Source organism: Sinohyriopsis cumingii, unplaced genomic scaffold, assembly GCF_028554795.1.
Source record: "Sinohyriopsis cumingii isolate HCF-2022 unplaced genomic scaffold, ASM2855479v2 utg001837l, whole genome shotgun sequence".
Lineage (NCBI taxonomy): Eukaryota > Metazoa > Mollusca > Bivalvia > Unionida > Unionidae > Sinohyriopsis > Sinohyriopsis cumingii.
In genome coordinates, this window is record NW_028316068.1 from 88,483 (window position 1) to 109,269 (window position 20,787).

Genomic DNA, 20,787 nt, shown 5'->3' on the forward strand with positions numbered 1-20,787 from the left:
TTGTTCGTTGTGTTGTCATACTGGGATCACATTGTAACGAGTTAGGTATTTACAATTTCAAGGCCAAAGAAAAACGTAATTACTGGTGCTCTGATATAAAATGTCCAGTGCAACAATGCATAAACAAATAATAATTGAGTCAAAACGGAGAGGTAGTGCTAGAGCAACTCGCGAATGCTCAATTCTTGTCATCGTTCGATAAAGTTATACATAAATCTAAATTAGACAGAAACAACAAGAAAACAAGAAAACAGAAAATTAAATAAATTATTTTTCAAACAAGTTTATACCATATTAAAAAAAAACGAATCATAGATGCCAACCCGAAAGAAGTATACGTGTAATTTATGTTAATATAAGTTTGCCTTTAGAATTTACCGCGTGCATCTTATGATGTCACGAAGTTGTGGGCCGGCCTCTCTGCGGGTCATTCACTTTTTAGTTTTATGCCTTTTCAGTTTATTTTTTTTTGGGGGGGGGGGTCGGCTTATGAGCGAACGCGCTTATACGCGAATATATACGGTACTTGTAATTTGTTCTTGTTACAGAAAAGGGTGAAAAATCCTTGCAAATCTTAAAGAATGCAGCGATGAAAAAGAGGTCTCTGTGACCAATGTTTATTACTTCAGTAACTGTTTAGATTCTATGTTTAAAATATATTTATTGGTTATAGGAATGGTTATGTTTATGCAACGGTATCCATATTAATGACTATACATTGTATATTGTGATAGGTTACCCTCAACATGTTAACTGTTGATTGTAGATCTAATTGATCATCTTAATGAAACCATGCATCTCAGGTCTTAGTTGCATGTTGTGTGGGGCCTTAGTTGCAGTAATTACTTGTATGATTCTAATATTGTTCATACTGGCTGTGACTCCAAGGTTACTGAAAACCTGCAACTTTCACCCAGTAAATGATGGCCTCATCGGGCGTTCAGTGATTTTTTTTAAATATATGTACAATTTTACCACACACCTACACTAGTAGATCATTGGTGCCATGGCAATTGACCTACTTACTGCCAGAGCAAGACATAACCATACCGTAGTCATTTGCATAGCACATCATGTTAAAAGTATTTAGGTTGACAATTCCCTAGTGTGAAGTGTTTATATTTTATTGCCTACTGAATATTTCATGAATAATGGTTGAGAAATGTTTAAGTTTCGATTATTTTAATTTGTGCATGATTTATAGTGGTAGTCAGATAGGTGATGGACATTATGCCTGAATATTTATGGGGCCGCAGTACCCTGGATGTTTATGCGGTTTTAAGGTACTTACCCTGACAGACTACTCACACATCTGACACCGAGTCTCAGTTTAACCAGCGTGGGTTTGTGAGAAAGCTTACCAGTAGCTTCCTGTGGGTTTGTGGTTCTTCCGGAGGTCTCCCAGGGTTATTTCTCCACAAAATATACGGGCTGTCATGTATAGCTTTATAATCATGTGCTGAAAAAAATGGTGTTAAACTTTACAAAACTAACCAAACCACCAGGCAGCTAATTTGTTTGTAATATCATATGATGCTCACATACTTGCCAGTTACAGTATTTGTCAGTGATCCAAAGGTATTGGCACTTGGACATAGAACACAATTAATTTTACTATATATTTTCTACATTTATTTCTCAGTACTGCACTTTCCACTGTGTGACAATCAATACAAATCATATGTTAATCTAAAATATCTTCAGAGATCATGGTGAAGTTCTTGTCAAAAGGTCACTGGATTTTGTTGAAAGGCTGGACTGTAAACAAACCAGTGTGCAATGGAGCACAACTTTAACTTCCAGATCATCATCAAGACCTTTTTACTCACTGTACAGTGTCACCAAAACACACACAGACAACCATACCATTATCTCATATTCTAAAGAATAAACAATTGCCTTGAAATCCTTACAAAGAATGCCTAAATCTAACTATATCACCACCAAAAGGAGACAGGAAAAAATGCTCTAAAATTAGACTGGGACTCCATTCGTGGGTACTAAACCAGAACTATTAATTGTGACCTGATTCTACTTGTTAGAGTTTGAGTGACATACAGAGCTACACTGATTGGAGTGGAGTGCTTTGCCCAAGAACACAACACAGTACCCAACTCTGATCTGTTGGTAGGAGTCACACACTTGGGTCACTAACCCACTGACTCCTTCCTTCATTAGTCACTGCTTACAGGAATACTGATTAAAATAAAAATGTAGTTTATGGTTTTTAGCAACTGATTGTAGGATCTCTTTTTTCACATTTTAAAAAAATATTCCTGTTTTACTGTTATCTCACTTGTGACTTTTAAAGGCATGCATGTACATATATGATTGGTTTAACGTAATGTCAAAACTACATGGGCCAGTTAATAATTAAAATTTATAAAAAATTTAATTTAATAAATTGCAAAGAAAAACTGAAAAAGGGCCTGCATATTTGTGTAAATATCACTTTAATCTGAATCTAAATGTTGCAGGATAAATAATATCTACAACGGCTACTGGACACTAAAAACATATTTTGGTTGATTTCTGGCTGTGCTGGTCACAGAGCAGAAGAACATGAAGGATGATCTATTGTTAATCCGTTTGTACATGAGTACAAGTTTTATAGTGCCATTAGCTTCATGTTGGTTGGGGATCGCTATGAAACTTTACACACACACACACACACACACACACACTTTATCTCAAGGTATAGTTTGTCGTAATCTTACTGCTCAGACACCTTGTATTAAAAATCTTATTATTGCTTTGTCTCCTAAAGGATTGGTCATATCGGTTTTTTCCACAAGAAAAGACTATTTATGATGCCTACTTGGTCCTGAATGAAAATAGTATTTATGATTACAGCTTACATTGGGATTTCAGGATTAAAAGATTCAAAAACAAGTTTAAACTGAAACCGCCATAACTGACATTCAAGGGTGTCAATATCTATTGAATGTTGTGTATCAAATTGTACACGTATCTGGCTGCCATGTTAATTTTTGTGGGTAAAAAGGTCTAGCAAGACCCATTAGAACCAGATATAACAATTTATAACAGTTTGTAACGATTAACTGATACCAATTTGAGTTAATAGATTCTGTGTAAAGTTCAAGCATAAACACTGAAAGAAAACTAAATTGGTAAATACAAGTTTTGTGAATTCACACCTTTAAATAATTTGGATTGGAGACTTAGTATGGTTTCAACTTTTGGCCATGACTGTTGGTTTAAATACACCAACATAATCAAGAAGAAAGTTTTGACCATTACAGGTACACCACCGATTTTCCAGCAACGTATAGTCCATCACCTCTTTTAGTCCGTTCAAAATTACAAGAGGGCACTTGAAATTCTCGACACTGCCAAATTAGTTCACTGGGCGCGCAATCACTTGGATTGTTTACACGGCAGTTGTTGTTGGTGGTACTTGTATTTTGTGCGATTCTTTGCTTATTTTACTTACGTTTAACCCTAGCTATGGCTTCCAAGAAAAATTCAAGTGTCATTGGTGGTGTCAAGCGTAAACACCAGTCAATATCAATCCAAGATAAAGTAGAACAATTGAAAAAACTGGACCATGGTGTTTCCGTGCTAAAGCTGTGACACATATGGTATTGGTTCATCAACTGTTTATGATATAAAGAAGCAGAGTGACAAAATATTGAAATTCTATTCAGACAGTGATTCCAAGAAGCGAATGAACATTAAAAAAACAATGAAAGATGGTAAGAGTACTGAGCATGACCGAGCAATGATGGAATGGTTTCGACGACGTTGGAGTGACAGAGTGGGCTTGTCTGGCATGATGGAAATGGACCTGAGGCACAGTTGTTTCATAAAGAACTTAAAGTAGAACATGGGTGTGACTGTAGTGAAGGATGGCTTCAAAGGTTCAAGAAGCGTCATGGAATTTCCATGCATAAAGTGTGGGGAGAAAAACGGCCTGCAGACCACGAAGGAGCTGCTGAGTATGAGGACAAATTTCAGAAGCTTGTAGTTGATAGCACCTCAGTCCTGAGCAGGTTATAATGCAGAAGAAACTGTATTATATTAGCGATGTGTGACCTCGCTTGGTCAAAACTCGCAAAACTTAATCCGGCAAGGCTTTGGAACCAAGGGTGCCGGAAAATCAGTGGTTTACCTGTATTATAATGTATTCAGGACTTTATCTAACATTTTTAAGCAAATGTAATTTTCATACGCTCCCCATAATACAAATTGTTTTTGATACTGAGAGAAAAATGTATGTTATAGTAGGGGATATAATCAAGACACCTCACATTTGTGAAGAATGAGTATTTTTCATTTGTTCTTGTTAGATAAAAGAGTTTTTGCCATGTCCTATTTACAGTGTATAAAAGCTTAAGAACGTCAAATTTAGTCACAATAATGAACAAGAATATGGTATTTTTAAGATAAAACATACAACAAGGAGATTATGTTAGATGTTAGATTGCATTTGTTATTGTTATTACTTTCGTTCCATGGAGATTTTCTCATTTTTTACGATTATGCATAAATAGAAATATGTCAATGGCAACACTGTGCAACAAATTGCAATAATTCATTCAGCCCTGGAGGTTTTTGTCATTTTCGCTTGAAATACGAGCAGGAAAGACAATTTGGGGGCTATATCTGAATACATCGTAATACATTCAACTTTCAACAGATTTTCCATGAGACTAATGCCTAGTTGTATTTGAAACATCATTTTCCATTGGTTATTTTGCTTTCGCATGAGCAGAAGGGTAAAAGTTGGAGTTTTTTTAAAAAATTTTATTTTATTTTTTTTATTTTTATTTTTTTAATTTTTTTTTGCTTAATGGACCCATCATTTTTGTATGGAGACCACTCTTTATTCCATATGCCCACCTTATCATAGTTTTTGGAAAGGTTCACCTGTCTGTGTGCAGTTCAGACCGATCTATCTGCCTTAGGTCTGAGGCCAAAAGGTCTAAAATCCATACACAAAATTGGATTCCGACCACGCATGAATTTTGGGTGAAAAAAAGAGGTTCAAAAATTTAAGTTTTCCCTCTATACTTTGTAGTGCAACTTTAATGTCCAGATTATTTGGTATCTTTGTAGAGCTATATCTGTCTGCTTTTTTGTAATACCACCCACTTTGGTGTATCTTAAATGACCTTGATGCTGCAGAGCTCGGAAGTAGGGTACAGCCTCATCACGCCTACAGGCGGGATTGGGGCAGAATGAGTTGATGAAAGTGCTAATTTTGTCGATCAATAAGAGATCATGTTTGAAAGAGAAACTTTGATTTGCTTATAAAATAACTTGAAGGGTCATAATGGCAAGAAAAATGAAGTCAGACAGGTTTATGCATGAGAATTGAGGAAAATTCCATGCAGGTCTCCATGCAGGGTAATGAACTGTAGTGGATTGTTGCTCAGTGGCTTGGGATGATGATTTCTCTCAGTCTCATCTGTTCCATGTGGTTGTGCTGGTAATACTGCTTCAAATCTAACTCTATGGACTGTCAGCTCATGGTGAAGGATGAAACAAATTTGTCTCCATTTATTTCCATTTTCAACATGATTGAGTTGGTTTGAAAATGTGTCATTTTGCAGACACCATATCATTATGTTGCTTTAAAATATTTAAATCTATGATGAACATTTGATAATTTTTTATATAAACCTTTCTTTCTCAAATTAAAAACTGAAAGTTTTTAATGATCCAGTCTCAGTTCAAGTATGGGAGTTGGTCAATTTTATTTTCCTCTGAAGGTTCTCACCCTGTGTTAGATATCTTGACAATTATGTAAACACAACCTGTTATAACTATCCAAATATTTTAACACAAGGTGTCTGTTTTTTTTAGAGTTTTGAACCAACACTCCACAATACCATTGCAATGAAGCATAAAATTACCATATATGACTGTAAAAATGTACCGCATTTAGTAGTTACAATCTGGTTTAAAAAAAAAAGAATTTTGAAATTGGATGGTAATATCTGGTATTGTGCAGGGCCTGGCTATGAAAGCAATCAGGTACAGATCACATTAATTGTTTAGCTAGAGAGAAAATGACAGGTTAATGGTTGATTTTGTTTGTTGATTTGAATGCCTTTTTTTTTAACACATTACTGGCTGTATTGTGCTGCTTAAATGGAGCTTATGGTAAGTGCTTTTCCCAAGGACCCAGGCAGCCGATCTTGGCTGGCCTTGGAAGGTGCTGAACCTGTGACTTTTGGGTTACATGTTTAATGTTTTACCAAGAGAACTGCAACAGTTCCCAGAGTTATCAGCCCTGTCTTCAATTATTAATTTTATTATTAATTGTAATGAATTATTATTAAACATAATTATTGTCAATTATAATGAATTACATGTATTATTATAATTAATTTTTATCTTATCCATGAAGATTCATGAGATTTCATGTCAGATATGCTGGTTAGATCCAGACAAATCTTTGATCAGAGATAATAACTGCAAATCTGTATCAGAACCACTCTAGCATTAGAACCAATCCAGAAAGTTATGATGGATTCAGGCTGTGGTAGAGTGTCTTCAAGACTGAAACTGGAGCTCAGTCCCAGAGGAGGTGGTTATTTCAGAACCTTGTAGAATTCCCAATAGGATATATTTTTAATCTAAAAATATTGGCCCTGACCCCAGTTTAACTAAATTCAAATTGTTTTTTTTTAACTTTGTTGTGCATATTTTACTTCAAACAATATCAGTATTGCGTCACAGGTAGAGATAGTGGAAAGGATGCAGTCACATTTTGGTTTTAAACTGGTTACATTGAAACCACATTGTGCTTGAAAAAATCATCAGGATTTCTTCACAATGTTACAAAGACTTTTATCAGGAATGTAAGATATTATGACTGTATTTTAATCTCCTATGCCTGCTCTAGTTTGCATGAAAAATTCATCTTTAACAATCATGTAATAAGAAAAATATTTGAAAATCTCAAGTTTACAATGAAGCAGAGACATTTTGGATGGATAGGTAGTGGAATTTTGCCAGGTGCCAGGTTCATGTACCCAGTAAAGCCTGCCTTTACCAGGTCAGGTTTCTCTAATCCTGTTTTCTCCTGTTTCCCTACCACTCTCTCTCAACCCCATTTTTTTTAACAAACACTTTTGTAAAATATTTATTTTAATTTTATTACTGCTATGGGGGTGGGGGTGGGGGTGGCAACCTGGCAAGATCAAATTTTTATCATGAAACCCAGTCTGACCTGGTATTTCCATAGTTTTAAAACCCAGCCAGGTTATTGTCCATCCCTGATTTCCAGAAACCCTACTGCAGTATAGATAAGCAGAATATTTGCATTTTTTATGCTGACAATTCTTTTTTCACACATGTGAAATTTCCAGGATATCATAAATTTTAATCAGTAGATTGGCTTATGTAACTAGTAGATTTTTGTATCGACAAAAATTTGACGTGTTTTTAGGGGATTGAAAAAGTTTTTCTTCGCATGGTGTGCATTCTCTTCATTTGGTAACAAAATTGTAACTCTTGGGGGTAAAATTATCGAGCATTTGTAACATCCTTCACAAGGTGCCTCTTGACATTCAGTGTAATTATTAAGTTTCACGCTTAATAGGCTCTCAATTGTTTTCTGGTCAAGATTTCCCTTGAATCACCGTGTGTTTTGTGAAGAATGGAGAATGTAATCCCTGTATCATTATAAGAAGTGGTATTGACAAAACTACCACACTGCAGGAAAGTTTTGTTTTAATTGTACTGTAATTTTAATCCTGCTGACAGCTTCCCAATATCCTTCCAAGTTTATCCCAAGGAGAAGTTACCGAGCCCGACTGTATTCACTAGTCTCAAACCTTCATATATATTAGTGGGTGTTTTTTATTTCTACTAATCAGATTATTGCTATTTCTCCTAAACTACTTGAAGGATTGCTATTAAGGGTATATGATATTTTGGTTCTGGGGTTCCTGGAAAGGGTCAAATGTCTGACATACAAAATTTATGGCTATGTACCTTTTGGGAAACCATCTGTATGCATGCAGTTATAGCAGGGGAACACGTTTTGCACTGCTCCAGTGGCCTAGTGGTTAGAGCATCTGCCTTGGATGCAGAAGTCATGGGTTCGAAGCCAGGTTGAGTCAAACCAAAGACTTATAAAATGGTACTAACAGCTGCCTTGCTATTAAGCTTTACATACGCATTCATCACATGGTCTAGTTCAAGGGTCTCAAACTCAAACCACACTGAGGACCACATGAGGGCATTTTTAATGGCCCAAGGGTCGCACCATCTTTTTTTATCTCGTATGACACCTTATGACGCCAGTCATTTTGCGGGCCACACAATACGGCCTGGTGAGCCTCATGCAGCCCACAGGCCATGTGTTTGAGACCCCTTGTCTAGTTAGTACTAAATGAAAATGGTGATGCTTGGACATCTAATATGGCCACCATGGCAACCATCTTGAAAATCTTGTTATTGTTACTTCTCCTGAATGGATGGTCATATGAACATGGGATTTTACTAAAAGACTTTTTATGACACAATTGGTCCTAAACAAAAATAATGATGATCTGACATGCATTATGTCCACCATGGCAGTCATTTTGAAAATCTTATCACTACTTCCCTTACATGGATGGTCATTTCATTATGGGGTTTTGATGTGTACATGGTTGTGAAGAAAAATAGTGTTAATCTAAAGTCCGAACTTGCCACAAGGGCAGCCATCTTGAAAATTATGTAATCTACTCTTCTGAATGAATTGTCTTATCAACATGGGGTTTTCATTAAAAAAATTTCTGATAATATCTCAGTGGTTTTAAATGAAAATATATCAGTGTAGCATCCAAGATGACAGCAACAGTGGCCATCTTGAAACTTTTTTAATTGCTACTCCTCCTACATGGACAGTCATATCAACTTGAGATTTAAACTAAAAGACTATTGTATGATGTGCAGATGGTCTTTAAAAAAATGGTGCCTGTCTAACATCGAGTATGACCACCATCTTACAAATCTTATTATCTCAAGTCTCAGCCTCCCTGAACAAAAGTCTTATTGATCTGGTGTTTTCACCAGCATAGGTCTTAAAATGTCCAGATGCTTTTAAATGAAGATGTTGCCAATCTGTCTGGGAGAAAAAAATTCTTGTCAGGAGCTCTGATTATACTTGGTAAAAGTCTAAGGATAATCAAGTCATACAAAATTTGGATTGAAAGAAGAAAAGTGTGAATTGGATGGGGAGCTACCACCACTGCCCTGTAAATTCACTACCAATATAATTGATGTTATACAGGTCTTGTAAATGGAATATGGAACCCAGAGAAAGTTTAATCATGGGTAACAAAAATGATATATTCTTTAATTAAATTTTAACCTCTCCTGTCAAAGTCTGATCACCTATGTTTACTTTCTTTACTTGTTTATTTTAGGGACTCAGATTTTATCAGCTAATATCATTAGCACAGGCAGTCCTTTCATTGTTATACACTTAATGTAGGGTATTTGCATGGTTCAAGGGCAGGTTGAGGAAATTTCCAGATAACTGATAGACCTTGTGTTTTACTGGTGATTTACATTTACCCATACACTCAGAATAAAAGTGTTTCTGTGTATTTTATGGTGCAAACGCAATGCACAATAAAGTTACTTTATCAGATTTATAAAAAAATAGGTTCTTGAAATTGTCAAAACCAGTTTTCTCAGAAAATCCTTTTTCAAATGAAAAAGGTATAGTAGCCTATGCTGTTTTGGTCCATTTGGCATACAGTAACTTGGCATACATATGGATCTGGTTTTTGAAGCAATACGTGCCAGACCATGTTTAAAGTCTCAAACTTGGACAGTCAGTAACTGAACTGGAATATAGTTTAGTTTTGTGGGTTTTAATGCCATTTTTCAGTACATGATAGGCTATATGTGGTTGCCAGTCTATTTGGTAGTGGAAGAACCTGGAAAGAACCACCGACCCATGGGAAGCTATTGAAGAGCTTTCTCAATTACTCTTATTATTACTGCTCTGGTGGCCTAGTGGTTAGAGTGTCCACCTCGGATGTGGGAGGTTGTGGGTTTGATCCCTGGCTGAGTCATGCCAGAAACTTACAAAAATGGTACTAACAGCTGCCTCGCTTGGCGCTCAGTATTAAAAGGTTAAGTGTTACGACTGGTTGGCCTGGTGTCAGGATAATGTGACTGGGTGGAACATGCTACATGTCTGCGGCATGATCCCCAGTGCAAGAATTTACTGTCAACTGCCGCACTGCAGACATCATAGCTATATGACAAAAAAGTTGTTGAAGCTATGTTAAAAATCCAAAAAGACACACACACACTCTCTTATTATTTGATCTCAGACTGAAACTCTAACAGACAGAGCTGAGATGTGGGTGATTTGTGAAGGCAAGTTCCTTGGGCCACTCAGCTTCCACTGGCCTTTTAAATTAGAATAAAACAGAGATCACAGAACTTTAAAATGTTTCTTAACTTTGATCCCTCTAATATATTGCCTAATTTCCTAGTCAAACTGCAAGGATCATATCGGAGTCATGGGCTGATCTTGCTTGCTCAAAATTTTACAATACAGGATCAGGTTTTCATTATTATTGTGCATTTGGGACAGCTCCGGTGGCCTAGTGGCTAGAGCATCTGCCATGGATGTGGGATGTTATGGGTTCTCACCCCTGCTATGTCATACCAAAAACTTGTAAAAATGGTACTAACAGCTGTCTCGCTAGGTGCTCTACATTAAGAGGTTAGTGTTAGGACTGGTTGGCCTGGTGTCAGGATAATGGGACATGATGCCATATGTTTGTGGTGTGATCCCCCCCCCCCAACACACATACATTGTGCATTTGGGTTACCATATGTTACAATAGAAGACCAGGTTTTCTTATTGTTGTACATTTTGTTTATCATTTGGCTTACCATATGTCACAATTGAGGACCAAGTTTTTTCTTGTTATTGTGCATTGGCTTACCATATGTTACAAGACATGGGTCTTTTCTTATTACAGTATTGTGCAGCATTTGGCTTACCATATATTACAATACAAGACATGGGCTTTTCTTATTACAGTATTGTGCAGCATTTGGCTTACCATATGTTACAATACAAGACATGGGCTTTTCTTATTACAGTATTGTGCATTTGGCTTACCATATGTTACAATACAAGACATGGGTTTTTTCTTATTACAGTATTGTGCATTTGGCTTACCATATATTACAATACAAGACATGGGTTTTTTCTTATTACAGTATTGTGCATTTGGCTTACCATATGTTACAATACAAGACATGGGTTTTTTCTTGTTACAGTATTGTGCATTTGGCCTACCATATATTACAATACAATACTTGGTTTTTCTTATTACAGTATTGTGCATTTGGCTTACCATATGTGTGTGTGAGTGTAGTGGGGATTATGGAATAATAGTTGCCCCAGTTAAGTTCTTTCAGCACATAATGTTGTGCATTTGCTCCACCTGTGTACAAAGAAAGAGGCAAACTGGCAAGTTTTATACAATTCAAGGCTGTACTTTTCAGTGTAAACAGGAAACCAGCCAGTCCACCTGAATTGGAGTCACTTCAAATTAGGCTGTCCCATGGGTTGGAGAGGTCGCAGTGAGTTTGCATGGATTGGTCAGTTTTGATGGAGTGTTATATTAAAGATAGGATGGGTGAGTGATATATTTTAAGGATAGGTTTTGAAAACAACATAGTTGAAGGGTACATGTTTGGTTGTCTAAACAGTCAGGCAAATAAATGACTGACCAAGCAAGTGACTTTTTACTGCCATGGGCAGGAAAAAAATGGCACAGCTGTAATTTTTGGTATTTCATTTTGTGGGTTTTAATGCCAGTTTTCTGAACATAATATGCTGTACATGAAGGCCAGTGTATTTAGTGGGAAAGGTACATGCAAAGACCCCAAGAAGAACCACTGATCCATGGAAAGCTACTGGCTGCTGTCTTACAAACGGTTGGTCAATCTGAGACTTGAACTCTGGACAGCACTGAGATGTGCTTAGTCTGTAGAAAACTAGTCCGTCCAAGGCACCCAGCACACTGTTTTAAAATAATTGTTTATGAAATGTTAATGTGTTTTTCCTGTTTAAAACATGGCTATCATTAGATACAAAAGGATTAAAAAATACAGAATCACTTAAAAATGCCGGGCTGATGTGTATTTTCTGGCACTACTCTTAGTTGAATATTTGTCCTGATCATTAAAATGAAAACTAATCAAGAACAAAATGTGGCACTACTTGCCCATACAATTATAGTTCAAGAAGGGTGTAACAATTCATAACATTTGCCTAGCATCTTTATCAGATGCAAAAAAGAAATGGGTCTTTCATTCAGTGGATAGTTTTACTATAACACTATTATTGGGATCACATACCATTCTGTGTCCAGTCTTTCCCAGAGTTCCTAGTGCTTTGATTCACCTTGGTAAAAAGAAGTGATGTCATAGATGACATCATAATAATGACTGCTTTAATCCTTCTTTTATAAAGAAGGGATGGGCATAAGCTGTCATTTTCTCCCCAGCTTTAGCAATGAATAGTCCATTTGTTGTCTTTTGTAAAGGGATTTGGTCAGGCAGGTAAACGGTCATAGTACTTCTGCCTCAATATCCATGTATTGTTCAAAAAAGTGTTTTGATATACATGTACAACCTTGGTGTATAAAGTGCTGAATTTGTATGGAGTAGGGCTTACAGGTTAGTTTTTATCTTCCTTTTATTGTACAATGTATTCTGATACAGTTTAACCAAAAACATCCAAGTCAAACTAATGGTGATTACAGCTTCTGAATTCCTTTTTTTTGTAATGCCAGGCCATGAATTACTGGATTTTCTGCAAGAAATAATCTTGATATCTCACTGGAGTGAGTAAATAACATATTTTTTCACTGGCCATCAATATACATGGATAACATTATGCCAAAGAAATTTGAAGCGATTCTTAGATGCTGATGTAGTCAAGCAGTAAGTATAGCTGCATCCCCTTAACAGACCTGCCAACTCTTACGATTTTGCTGTAAGTCTTAAAAAAATTACCCTTAAAATACGGACTTGCGGCATACTAGTAAAAACTGGAAAAATGATGGTTGCCAAAATATCAGGATAATTGGTTCATCTGTGTTTTATTTGGATCCGGGTTTCATCTTAGAATTAGTCAAATTAGTCAGGGAATTAGACTAACTTTACAGCAGCACCCCAGACACTTAAAACTGCACATATTTGTTCATGAGAAGCGTTTGCATGATCAAGCTGTTGATTATAGAATGTTTTTAATGGCGTCCACAAAGCGATGCATGTTTAAGACGAAAGGGAAAATAAGCTTCTAGAAAAGTGTTAATATTCAACACGGAAGAATAAAAACGAGTATTCAGATTCTTGTGAATAAAAGCTGGAAAGGACACAACTACATTTTTGAGTATGTCTCATGGCGGGACATGTGATTGCCATCGTCATGTGAATTGGAAAAGAATTTCCAAGAATTATGTCAAGTTGAGAGATAGCAACAAGCCATGGAGCTTCATAGGGTTTGGAAATAGTGTTTGTGCAAATGTACTAGTGGTAAATAAAGTCTGTGCGTACTTTATGAACTTTTCAGTTGAACATAATGTTTATCGTCGATGCGTCAAACTTTTAATTATTTTCCAGCTTTATAATAGCAGTTATTGATATTTTGTTACACCTTACTGAAAACTGGTCAGTCTTACGGAAAAGAATCACCTGCCTTACTGAGACGGACTCGGCAGGGTTGGCAGGTCTGCCTTAAGTTCATATCCAATAAGGCACGAACTATTTTGTTTCTTAATGTTATTTTACTGGTAAGTGGGACGGAGAATTATGTTACTGTTTATATTTTCTGAGTGAATAATCACAAAATACAGTGGAACATAAACAACAAACTGTATGACATCATGCAGGATCCAGTAAGAAATCTGATATTTAAATGTTATAAAAAGTGCTGGTCAGTATTTTTTGAACATTTAAAAAAACAGAAACCCAAAATCTGCTTGCCTTACATAAAGAATGGATATATTTCATCTTGTGTGTGAGAAATGTATTTTCACCCACCAGTGAAATATATCCATAATGTTCGCTTATTTCAAGCCAATATCCTCTCTATAACGCAATAAAAGCTCTGACTGGACTTTGAGTGGTGATCAGGTTGATGATTATATATATATATATATATATATATATATATATACATTTACAAACAAATAAAACAGAAAAACAGTTAAGTTTGTGAAACTTTACATGGCTGTTTCTACAGGAATTCAACCTTTTAACTTTATTATGTTTCAGCTTGTTGCTGATATTCGAAAATATTTGTATTGACCTAGAAATTGATGAGCCATAACATCTGTTATTTTGTGTAAATGTATGTAAGTGTTGTTGTTGTTGTTCTAAGGTTTAGCGCCATTTTTCAGCACAAGATAGGCTATACATGGTGGCTAGTATAACTGGTGGAGGAAGAACCCTGGAAAACCCAGGGAAGAACCACCGACCCATGAGAAGTTACTGGCAGTATGTATGTGTAAATTATATCCCAGATATTTCATTGTTATAGTAGTCATAGGCTATTAAGCAAATTTAGAGAATTATTTAGAAACATAATAAAGTTTAAAGGTTGAATTCCTGTAGAAACAGCGACGTAAAGTTTTGCAAACATAACCATTTTTCGGTTTTATTTGTTTGTCTTGTCTGTGTTTTGTATTTGCCTTCCAAAAAACTCATTAAGAGTCGAAAGCACTTATGCTGCTGGATACTAGTTTTGCATTGTTCGTCGTCAGTTTATTGCATATATATATATATATATATATATATATAGACACACACACACACACACCATGAAAATGAAAGCTAGTCAAAGAGAAGAAATTGGGGGAGAGAGACATACATATGCAAGGTGTGGTGGCCTTGGTAATTTTCAGTATAAGAACATTCTGCATTGATAAATACTGCGATAAAAATAGACACAGGAAAGTTTCCAGTTTTCCTTGAGTCATATCCACGATCAGATTAATATCACTGCTGACTGTGGTGCTGTTTTTTTTTTTCTCCCTGTAGACAGATAACCTTTCCTTCACAGGTAAATTTTACTCGTGCCAGGTAATAAAAAAGGAAGATTGTACTTTCTCCTGTTAGTTGGACAGCTACAAGAACCACAGGAGAATTTCAACCACAGGATTTAAGTCACTAGATAATTTATGTGCAACTTACGTAACATTTCCACAGGAGGAAATGCTTTGATTTCTTGTTTAACATAGGTCAGCAAGTGAAGTCTCTGCACTGTTGTTAGATTAAGGGGAAAATTGATGTTTGCAAACTCTGTCTGAAAAAAAAACTGAAAACATTGGTATTGTGTTTTGTACATGTGCATTAGGATGTATTTGTAGCCGAGTTTGACAGGTAAGATAATTGTAAGAATTAATGAAAGTGCAGATATATAGAAGATATTAATGATGCAGATAGAAGAACTTGAGATTCAGGTTGTCCAGTTTAGTATGATTTTGGCATGCTGGTCGAGTGCATTTTGAATATTGTCATTGTGCCATTATCTATCTGTAAGTATTGCATCTATTTTGTACCTTTTCGTTAGTTTATAACAGCATTTTAAACTTTATTGGTAATACCGTTCAAAGGAGATTAGAGCTTAGTGGGTTTTTCAAGGACACAATGAAGGCAGCCAAACCTAGACTGGCCTATAGTAGGCGTGTATTCAATTAATGACCCTTTGGTTATGAGACTCATGCATTAACAACTGAGCTACCTTGGTCACCTTATTTTGTAAATATCTTCTCATAATAATAATAATAGTAATAATTTGTTAATTCATGTTGATATTATAATTAGCTCGTCAATAGTTTATATTATATAACTGGTTTTAATAGGTAGTATCATAAATATATCTTATGCGTATATACACCACTCCCTTAATAACTCATGTCCCGATAACTCGCGAACCCACTTATAACACGGTGTCAGACATGGATCTGATCTTTTATGCTAGAAATGACCTAAAAATTTGACTCCTATTGTTGAATTTGAAGAAAATCGTGATCAAAATTGGTAACAAACTTTGATATATCACTTGTTTTATCGTTGAAAATGGTAGATGGGACCTGCAAATCTGAGTCAGAATTATGAAATTGTTAACTTCTATTACTGTCATCATTTTTTTACATTTTCTTTCCAAATGACATTCTTAGTACAGTGAATACTGAAAGTAACAATATTCAACAAAATAAAAATGTCACACCTACTGGAGGCAGTACTTTAATAAAAAAAAAACCAATTAAATACTTTATCAAGTGAAATTTATGTTTAGGTTTAAGTGTAATGATCAGAAATGCAATGTGCCCTCTTGTATTCAATTGGAAAATGTGTCCATCTATCATAACTATGTTTGCGAGCATTTCTCTGAGAACCTAACTAAGTGCTGACCATGTTATGATATCTAACTTGCGGAGGTATTTGGTGTATGGTTGCACTGAATTAAAAGCTGACCTCCTTTGTATAATCATGTTTTAAAAATTGCATCTTTTGTATCAAAGATGGATGTGGAATAAAAGACAACCTAAAAGGCATACAGATACTACATACATAATGTCTAGCGACTCCAGTCATATGTCAGGTGAACTAATTTCAGTTGACCATTCAAAGACTGTTATAAATATTGCTGTGTATTGAATATAATTAGGCTACCTTAAATTAAGCTGCTCAGTCATACATGTGCAAGGCAACTAAAGTTAGCAAGGCAACAAAGTTAGCAAGGCAACTAAAGTTAGCAAGGCAACAAAGTGAAATTAATGCTTCATGAAATAAAGAGCTTTGTTTCACAGATATGGATCATTGTGCAGAAACAAGCTTCAGTAAAATCCTGAATTGGTGCTTAGAGATATTCTCAAGGAAGAGAATTAGTTTCACTATTATTTGCAATAAAATCATGGCATCAATATTGTATTAGCTGAAAAGTATAAAAATTTAGTTTCAACACAGACGATTGTAAAAATGCATCAAAATCTGCTGGGTGTTGTGGCCCTTCAATCGGCAGTTCATGTTCTGGTAACCACACATGCCTTGTTAGTGTAATGTTCGGAAAGTTATTTTTTGTTTGCACATTTGGTCATGGAGTTTTTTTTTAGCCTCTGTATATATATGGAAAAACATAAAGATGTCTTCATGGCCACATTCTTCACTAGACTTAACTTCTATTTGAAAACGTAGCCAGCTGTATGTTTTCAACTATTGCTGCACAAAATTTTACATTTTCTCTTACAAGTAACCGGTACCTCATCTTTAGATAATGAAGGCTCAACTGGTTCGATAACAATACTAGTATCGACGATCAGCTGCACAAGTTTAAATGATAATTTCGTTTGTTTCGGATCTATTTATTTTCAGTCGACCGCTGACAGTATCTTGGAATAGCGCAAGGCATACAATTGAGCAGATGGAAATTTATGCTTCGTTGCTTTGTTGCATGACAAGGATGCTCATAAAATAAGTTTCTCGTGAGAATCACTTTAAAATCACATGTTTATTTTCTGCCTCTTTCTTGTGTCTGGTGATCATACAGTTCTAACATCCCATTGCTACAAATGATGTGACAGGTACAGGTCACATAAGATCAGCTCCTGGCTCCACACTCACTTGTAACCCTATGTGTTATTATAACATCAGCATAAGAAACTGATGTGCGCATGTTTTCCCTTTTTGGGAGAGTTGTAATCTAGCCAATAAAGTAGTTATAACAAACCTCTATTTTGTGTTAATCAGCAAAACATAACATTGGGGTGCATCAATTTACATACCGTCAACAACTTTTGTGTGTCAAATTGGACAAGTCTGCATATTTGACGCCTTTAATGAAACCTGAATGAGTAAAGAGTAAAATAAGAAATAAAATAGAGATAAATAGACATATAATTATTTTGTTATAAAGGATATACAGTATATCAGTTTAAAAATTTTTTTATACAATTTTATATAGTGCATTGGCATTAAGGCCATTTGGATATAAAGTATCTATCTAACTTATGAATCCAATTAGTTTCTTTTGAGTCTATTCATGTCACCATGCACAGTATCTATTGGCATGAAAGAAAAATCAAGTAGAGAGTGATTATTTGTGTTAAAGTGTGTTGAAATATTAGAGGAAAACTGAGGATCTCAATAATTTTTTTATATAAAAGTGATGATTATTCATTCTCTTAGAAACTTGTTGAAGTCTTTGTCCAACATATTACATGCTACATTTTTTACAGGTTATTAAATAAATCACATCAGTTGATATGCAATTAGTGTTATCACGTAGAGAAAATACCTCATTTGTATTAGTGCTACTGAAAGAGGTACTTTCTTTTATGTCTGCACATTGAGAGCACTGGTGTCTTACATTTAGATGACAAAAATTGTCTTTTTTTAATTTTCTGTCTGTTTACTTCTAATTAGAAAATCTTCAAAATTTTTGGGTCTTCTATAAGTGAGACTGGGTTATTTTTGTAAAGTGATTTTATGCTGGTTTTATTGGATAAATTTAAGAGACAGTAATATTTATTAATTTTACAGCCTGTATTAGGTAATGAAGGATTATATTTTATTGTGAAAGGAATTATATTTTTCTCTATTTTACATTATACTGTTTTTAAAGCCTCATGTTGAGTAAGGTTATGGGCTTTATTCAGCGCAGAATCAATTATATGTGTAGGATAATTTCTATTTTGGAAATATGTTTGTAATTTATTTAACGAATTTTGTAATTGACAATCATCTGAAATAATGCATTGGTATCTTTTGGCCTGGCTATATGGTATACCATTTCTACATGACATGGGATGACATGAAGACTATTGATTGTAGTTTCCAGTGGGTTGGTGGTTCTTTCTGAGCTTTTCCTGGGTTGTTTCTCCACCAGCTATACTGGTTGTCATGTATAGCCTATCATGTGCTGAAAAATGGCATCAAACCTACAAGAACAACAACTTTTTTTTCACATCCTGATTTTTTTTTTTGTAACCACAAAGATCAACATGTTCAATTTGATTTCAGCCAGATGTTACATGATGTTACATGTATTACCAGATGTTACACAATGTTACATGTATTACCAGATGTTACATGTATTACCAGATATTACACGATGTTACATGTATTACCAGATGTTACATGTATTACCTTTTATTTCAGTTTTCCAGTTACAGAATTTTAACATCATGCCTCTCATATTTTATCTTATTAAACTTCATTTTAACATTTTTGGGAAGGATTTTTGTACAATTTTTAATTTTTAAAAATTTTTTTGTTCAGTTGTCATTATGCTTATGTGCCGTTCAGCACCAAGTTCATACATACTGCATAAATCAGTATGAAATTGTTGTGGAGCATCTTTAGAGATGGCTTCATATCACTTTAATGATCAGTACAGTTGAACCATGTTCAGAGTTATGTCCCTTGATTTACCTTTTTTTAAAAAAAATCTTTCATACACACATCCCTTGTGTTCACTGTTTATAAACATCTAGTTTTTATATGATTAAGCGAAATTTTCTGTGCAGATTGATCTTAAATAATTCTCATTGATTAGCAAAAGATTTTGAACCATTTTGCAGAGGTATCTACCTTGGTTGACTTAGACTATCCAAATGGCATCTGGAGGAGTTATGGCCCTTGATTTGCCTTTGAAGATCCTATTGGTTTTGGCATTTATATGTTTTGTTTTAATCAAAATTTACTTTGAAGGTAATTTTTCCTCAGAAAATGTAATTCATCATGCAAGGTAAGGGAAGATGATCAAATATGACACTGTAAATGCAACAATAAACAATTTATGGGACCTGCATTAATGTTTTGAAGTGAAGATTTGTGAATAATTTAAGTTTCAGATTAACATTTTCCCAAAGGCAAAGTTACAAGCATAGTGGAGCTAAGATTGAGGTATGTATATATATATATATATATATCATTATGCATAGGGTTTAACATTATTCTTTGCTCAGGAATGCTTTGTAACCAGTTTGTGTTTTGTTGGATTTAACAGCACTTTTACTTCTACCTATTTACACTAGTTATTAAAAAGACCAAACTTTAGCTGTAACAGCATGTCAACCTAAAGCTCACTATGAAACTGTTTCGATGATACTTCATGTCACTGCCAAACCATGTCCTACAACATTTATGGCATGAAAACCAGTTTAAGTACTGCACTTCAGACTGATCCATCTCATAAAACATTTACTGCATGGAAAATCATATGTTGTTTCCCAAAGGACCTTGATACATCGCAGGTCACTTAATTTTCTTTGGGATTTTTGTATATGTGACTTGGCTTAATGTTTTATGACTGAGCAATACAAGTAATTTTTTCTTTGCTGAGGCAGTTGAGTAAAGTACCTTGCCCTAGGACATACTACAGTAGCGAACCAGGTTTGATCCAAGGGTAGGATTCTCGCTTAAACCAGTATATTCATGATTCCAGCATGCTAACCTTTTAGCTATCATGTTATCAGCCTCTGTTAATCGCCTATTATGACGAGCTTTTAAAAACTTTTTTTTTTCATCCCCATGCATGCAGTGAGTTAAGTAAATGTATTTGATGCTATTAGATACTTGGTATCCATGTATGGTGTTATGTGTGTTGGTATTCATGTATGGTGTTATGTGTGTTGGTGTCCATGTATGGTGTTACATGTGTTGGTGTCCATGTATGGTGTTACATGTGTTGATATCCATGTATGGTGTTAGATGTGTTGGTCTCCATGTATGGTGTTAGATGTGTTGGTTTCCATGTATGGTGTTATGTGTGTT

General features: G+C 35.1%; 1 protein-coding gene across 4 annotated transcripts in view; it reads left to right on the forward strand.

Moving 5' to 3' along the window:
* LOC149771454 (potassium channel subfamily T member 2-like) overlaps nt 1–20,787 on the forward strand; it is a 274,764-nt gene that overhangs the window by 58,497 nt on the left and 195,480 nt on the right. The gene's annotated exons all lie outside the window — the stretch shown is intronic.